This window comes from Oryx dammah, unplaced genomic scaffold, assembly GCF_014754425.2.
Source record: "Oryx dammah isolate SB20612 unplaced genomic scaffold, SCBI_Odam_1.1 HiC_scaffold_29, whole genome shotgun sequence".
Classification (NCBI taxonomy): Eukaryota; Metazoa; Chordata; class Mammalia; order Artiodactyla; family Bovidae; genus Oryx; species Oryx dammah.
In genome coordinates this window covers 8,965,592-8,972,520 of record NW_024070213.1, presented here as the reverse complement: position 1 = coordinate 8,972,520, position 6,929 = coordinate 8,965,592, and positions in this window count along the sequence as shown.

Sequence of the window (6,929 nt, the reverse complement as noted above, 5' to 3'; positions counted from 1 at the left end):
GGCTCGTCCGCGCTGCCGGCTTCTCGCCGCCCGCCGGAGCCGCGCGACACTCCCGCCAGCCCGCCGCCTCCTCGCGCCATGGCCCGGGCCCCGGTGCCCGCCGCCCACCGCCCGCCTCCCCTAGCGCCCCAGGGGCTCAGCTGATCCTGAATTGGCGGGGGGCGCCTGGCGGGGCTGCGGGTCCCCCTCGATTTCCGGCTTCGGGGGACGCGTCGCCCCGTAGCTCTAACGTGGACGACCCCCCACCCCCACCCCCCGCGGCCCGGCCAAGTCCATGCCAAGGTAGGTGGGGGTGGGGGTGGAGAGGGGGAGGGAACTGGAAGCAAGGGAGGGCTCCGCTCCGATGCCAATTTCTTGGCGCGTCGTGTTCTTTATTGGGGCGTTTATTTATTTCTGGGGACCGGTCCCCCCACCTGCGCGTGCCTATCAGGTCGGCCCCCCACCCCGAGCCTTGGGGGTAGGTGCCTTGGGAGGAAGGACGGGAAACTTTGACCGGTCTCTTCTCCAAGGCCACGAAAGTTCTCTCCGTGCCAATGCTGAAGCCGGCTGAGCCAGCGCTGCAGAAATTTATTCAACAAGTCAGGCTGCCGGCCGAGGGTTGCGGGGCGGGGGGGAGGGGGCGCCCAGGCTCTCTGTCCGTCTATCCCGCTGTCCCTCCGTGGCTGGCTCTGCGGCCGGCGGGACCAAAGCTGGTGCAAGTGTCCAGGGGGCTGAGCTGGGAGTGTTGGCGGAGGCAGGGCGGCCGCAGGGGGATTGAATTGGGGAATCCCAGAAAGCGTTTAACTTTCCTCGAGGCCGGGGTGGGAGCCGGCCCCCTCCTTGGTCAGCACCCCGAGGGTGCGAGGGTGCCCAGAGCCTTGCTGTGGGAAGCCAGGCGGGGGTCAGAGCTGGGACTCTAGGGGGTAAAAGGAAACCTCAGTAGGTTGGGGCTGGTTATATAATGAGTGTTTATGATGACTGGGTTTTAATTGTGTGCTGGTTGGTGTGTGTGTAGGATGTAGGGGGACAGGAGGCCTTGGCAGGGGTGGCAGGCCTCTCGGGGGGAGGGCATGATGCCTGGCGGGAGGGGGCTCTTAGATGGGCCCAGACTGAGGCTTCAGTCAGCTGCTCTGCTTGTGTCTTTCTTTCCCTTCAGGGTCCTGGGGGCTCTATCGCCATGAATGAGGTTGGCCTCTGGAGACACCTCGGAGCTGTATTCTGGCCCCGGGAGTCTGTGGTCTGGGGCCAGGTGTGTGCATGTGTGTGTGCGTGTGTGTTTGTGTGTGTGTGTGAGTGAGAGAGAGAGAGAGAGAAAGCGAGAGGAAGCTTGCTTGCGTCTGCTGTGGGGTGTGATCAGGTCTGACATGTCGACACGCCGTGTGACGGCGTCCTAGGGGCTGGGGTGCTCAGGATGGCCTGACCAGGGAGCCGGTCTGTCCTGCTGTCTCTTGCTGCCCAGGGGACTCAGCCAGCAGATACTGGCCCTGTCTCAGGCCAGGGTGCTGTGCAGATGGAGCTGTGTGTCTGTGGGCCGGGGCCGGCGAGAAAGGGTCTGGCTGAGGAGTTGGGCTGCTTGCCTGCTGCTCAGGCCCTGTCCACGCTGTCAGACCACCACTCAGATCAGTGTCTCCCCTCAGCCCCCAGGACTAGCCCTGGAAACTCTTGTTCACCATTCAGGACAAACTTTCTGCTCAGGCTCCAGGCCCCTGGGCCTTGGATGGGGACTGGGCTGGGGCGTCTAGAGACCTCTCTGTCTCCTTCCCTCCTCCACCATCCGTGCTGTGCCCAGATGGGGAGGACCCAGGGGGTGACAGGGCCGGGGGCACTGAGCTGGGATGATTCTGGGGCTGCAGTCTGGGGAGGAAAAAGGAAGAGCCCCATCCTGAGGGAGTGCTAAGCTGGCTGGCGCCAAACTCGCCCTGGCCCCCAACACCCCCACCCCCGGGGGGCCTGGGTACCAGGCCAGGACCTATGGGCTCCCTGCCTGGCTGCTCAGAGCTGCTCAAGGCTGCCTCTGGAGCTCCATGGGGGGCAGCTTGGGGGAGGGGCGGCCAGCCTGGCTGAAGGTCTCTCCCAGTTGCTTTGATGGAGGTCCTCCGCCCCCTTTCCCTCCACCTCCGTTCCAGGTGCTTCCAAGAGGGCATCTTCTAGGCCCACCAGGGGGCACCACCCAGCAGTTCTCTGTGCCCTGACTCTCCTTGACCTTGGGTGGGGAGGTGGGGGTGGAGGTAGCTGCCAGAATCCCCTCCCTCCCCTCCCTCTCCCTGGTGCTGGCTTCAGACAAGCCTGCCCCTCGCGGCCCGCAGCCAAACTGGGAGCAGTTTCAGGGACTGGCGTTTGACCGCAGCCTCCCGGGGGTCCTGGACCCAGATCCACATCTCGGGAACCGCAGCTGGAGGGGGGCATCGCCTCCAACTCACCTCCCTCTGTCCCTCTCCACTGCCATCTCTGTCCCCTCACCCTGTGCCCCAAGTGGGGCTCCCCGGGAAAGTCTGCTTCTGGGCTCCGCTCTGTCCCTCCCCCACGCTCGAGGGGCTCCCGCCCCGGCAGCTTCTGAAGGCACACAAGGTAACAGACAGGCTCTCATGAGGCTCCTTGGTTCGTGCCCGTCTCCTCCTGGGTCGCCTTGTTCACCGGATGCCCAGTCAGTGTGCTCAAAACTATGTCTGGAAAGAGGCTGCCGGGCTGGGTGGGGCAGCAGAGGGTGCATGGCTCTTCTCCCTTCTTCCCCATCCCCTCTCCTCTTCTGGCTCCCTGCTTCCTTTGGTCTGCCCTTCCCCTTGCTCCTTTCTGACCTCCTCCCCGCCCTCTGGTTCTTTTCTGCAGAGCCTTTCCTTTCTGCAAGTTCCCAGGAGGTGCTCCTGGCTAGTGCCCTCAATCCTTCTTGCCTGCAGGAGTCTGGCGTGCGGCTCTGCTGGAGGCCCAGAGACCGCCCAGGGAGCTGGGAGCGTGTGGTCTGTGGGCCCGTGCTCTGTCATCCGTGGATCTCTGTGAATGTGTGAGTGTGTGGGTCTGCGAGCCTTTGGGTCCGTGGGACTGTGGGTGTAAAGTATCTGCGAGCCGGTGGATATGTGGGTTCATGGGTCTGTGTGTCCGCACGTTCGTGGGTCTGTGGATCCTCATATCCAGGAAGATGTGGACTGAGTCTCTCCCCCTCATGGCTGCCAGTCTATGGAGGGAAGAAAACAAATCCGATGTCCTGGATTCCCTTCTCTCTTTTGTGTTTGATAAGCACCTACTATGTGCCAAGCCCTGATCTGGGCCCTGGAGGGATGTAGCAGTGAACAGAGGGGAGCAGACGAAGGCTTGGAGTATCTGTGCCCCTAGGAGGGGTCTGGGGCATCCCTCCTGCCTGGTGCCCAGGTGTGGGCATGTGGTCATAGGGCCTGCTTTCTTCGTTCATGCTCAGAAAGGAGAACCAGGCTGTGTTTGGCACCTGTGGGGAAGGGTGCAGATCATGGAAGCCTTTGGAAGCACGAGGTGTTTAGGTACCCTGGGAGCTAGTGCTGGGAGCTTCCGGGGCTCCTTGAGCAGGAGAAGATGAGAGGGAAGTGGTTTCTCCAGGGTGGAGGCCACAGTCTTTTGGGGCCAAGGTCAGCACAGGCCTAGTCCTGCCTTGCTGACCTTCTCCCTTCATCTCGGAGGCCCTCACTCTGCCAGTTCCCCATCTCCTGCACTCTGGCCTGGGCAGTCTCGCTGAGAAGAGTGTCAGGGTTTTCCTTCTTACCGCTGACCACCAGCCCTGATGAGCAGTCAGGGCTGCCCTTCACTCGCCACTGGTCCAGGGACTCAGGCTTCCTCCCTGGATCCCTCAGCTCTTGTCCCAGCCGGGAGAGACATGAGCCCATGCAGGGTCACAGGCCTGGCCCCTGAGGGGCAAGGCACTTAGCATCATGGGAACATTGGCTTCTTGTAAAATTGGGAAAATAGCATCCACCTTAAGGGATTTTTATGAGGCTTAGAAATGTCTCTGCAGTGCCTAGCACGGGTTCTGGTACAGGGAAACTGCCTTTTTTCCTTAAGGTGCTTTCTGAATCTCCTTTCCCATTCGCTGCCCCTTTCGAGAGATAGAGAAAGGACACTGTGTTGCATTTTATACTAGAGAAATGAAGCTTGCTGTGACTATGATGCAGAGCAGGTGGAGCTGGGACTCTGGACCCAGGGTTCTTTCTGTTAGAATGCTCTTCCTCTGTCAGGGGCCACCGTTACCCTGACTGGTTTGCTGAAGTAAGACCCGAGGCCCTACCTCCTGCAGAGGGACTGAAAAATGATCAGCAGAGTCACCAGATGGGAGTTGTTCAAACCCACGGATGGAGATTCAAACACAGCCGCGCTTGCTGGGGCTTGTCTTGAGGCCGAGGGCCGATGAACAAATGATGGTGCCTGGTGACAGACACATGGACAGGTCCTGGGGGCGAGAGCATGACTCCAGCCTTCCGTCTACAGCCTGGCCTGGACAACCCTTTAACTGGAGAACTGGATTTGAACCCCCTCTATCCAAATCCTAGCTCTTTGACTAAGTAGTGCTTGACCTTGGGAAAATCCCTGCATCTCTCAGTATGTCGGTTCTTTGCCTCTAATTGGAGAGGGCAAGAGTGCTTACTTCATTGGTTTGTAAAGAAGTGCCTGGCACATAGCATGCGCTCAACAGTGTCGGCTGTGAGTCTTGTTAGCTGTCTTGGAGGGGCTGCTCATCCAGTTCATCGAATGCAGCAAGGATGGAGGGCGAGCTGTTGATTCTGGTGACAGAACCAAGGTGACTGCAGTATGTGGGCAGGCTCAGCTGGCCAGACCAGAGCAAGTTTTGTGTCAGGTCCCACACTTAGAGGCCAGATTTCAGCCATTCCTCTTTAGGCTAGAGGAGCCTTGACTTGGCTGCTGTTCCTCTGAAGAAGATCAGAGGAGACCGGTGGACCATACGCCTTATTGTTGCTTCAGTCTGGCCTCTAGGCTCCCAGACTGCATCCAGAGAGTTCCGTCTCCATCTCTGCAGACTCAGGAGCAGACCTGTCTACTCTGCTCTCGGTGATGTGGTGCAAACCTGGTCTAGCCCTTGCAGAGGGGAAGTTGGCAGACTCTAGCATGACAGGGGAGAGGTCCCAAGGAACAGATGATCTGGAAATTGTCACCCAAGAAATAGATCAGGGAGCTAGTGACAAGAGGCCTGGGGCAGATGAGGTTTGGGGGTGGGCGAGCGGTTGTCACACATCTGCTGGGCTGTCATCTGGAAGAGGGAGCAGACAGAGGGTGCGGGGGGCTCTGAGACGCCAGCTGGAAGATTCTGGTAAGCAGGTTTCCCACAGCCTCATAGAGACTTTTACCCAGGCTCTGCATTGGAGGGTGTGGTGTTTGTGTGTGTGTCTGTGCATGTGTGATAATGAGTGTATGAAGTGTGTGCGTGCATGTTTGTGTGAGTGAATGTGTCTGTGTATGTGTGTATCATGGTGAGTGTGTGTCTGTGTGTGTGTGCGTGTTTGTGACTGACAATGTGTAAGACATCTGTCTGTGTGACTGGGTGTGATGTGAGTGTGTGATTGTAGGTATGTCTCTGTGTGTGATTGTGATTGTGTTACCTTGTGCTGGTGAATGTGTGTGGTGATGACTAGGTCACTTTTGGGGTCTCAGTCTTTTCAGAAATTCCTTGTTTAGAAATCTGGAGCCACTGCATTTCTGGGACACTTGAGTTCCAAAGTTCTGGAATTCTGTGGCTGATGCTCTAACACGCTTGGGAAACCATCACAGGTTCCTTGTGCACTGGCCCAGTGGCTGGTGGTGTGGTCAGGTGCTGGTGTGTGTGTTACCCCATTCATCCTCCCAGTGGCCCCACCACAGAGCAGCCAATGGTCTCATTTTATAGACAGGGCATCCGAGGTCCCTGCCAGGTTATCATGTGCTAAGGTGAGTTGGTGTCAGAACTGGGACTGATACAAGTCTTGGCTTCCAGCTCTGGTGCTCTGAAGCACACGTTACAGAGTGTAAGGTTATCATAGTTAATATCTTGGGTCTTTAAGGTTCATTCTGGGTGATTCTAAGATATTCTGATTCTGAGATTCCTGGATTCTAGAATTCCCAGAATGAATCTGTTGTTCTTGGAGCTGTGACATTAGCTGATGTATGGTTGTTGACAAAGGGATAAACAAGTTGCTGGCCTGTGTGTATCTGTGAACACACACACAAACACGCACACACACATGGCTTGGGTGACCCAGCCAGGCCTTGGGTTCTTCTCCACCAGGACTCTGGGCTTTGCAGAAACAAGGCTTCCCCATACCATTTTCTAAAGGCTCTGGAGTGCCTGCGGAAAGACCCTGGCAGGCAGATTAAACCAGAGACTTGGGAAGACTTGAGGGGCCTTTGCCCATACTGGGGGTCTTGGCTGGACCAGCAGCTGTGTCTTCACTGCCTGGTGACTCAGCTGGGAGGGAAAGACTGGCTCCAGGGTACCTTTCTTTGTCCCAAGGTGGTGCCTGTGATGGTTCAGTGGGCTTGGGCTCAGGGGTGGCAGACCAGGCCTGGAACCTGACTCTGCCCTATACTGGTTGAATGATCTCAGGCACTGCTGGACTTCCTTGGTCCCCAGTCACATTCTCCATGAAGTAGGAATAAGCATGATGTGTATATCATAGGACTGTGGTGGAAATCAACATGGACAGTGCATAGGAAGCCTTTTGCCCATTGCATGGTATAGGGTCAGGCTCAGTCAGAGCCTCTGTGATGCTGTGATGATGGTGGTGATGGTGATGGTGGTGATGATGGTGGTGGAGATGGTGATGATGGTGGTGATGATGGTGGTGGTGGTGGTGATGGTGGTGATGGTGATGGTGGAGATGATGATGATGGTGGTGGTGGTGATGGTGATGGTAGTGATGGTGATGGTGGAGATGTTGATGGTGATGGTGGTGATGGTGGTGATGGTGGTGGTGATGGTGGTGATGATGGTGGTGATGATG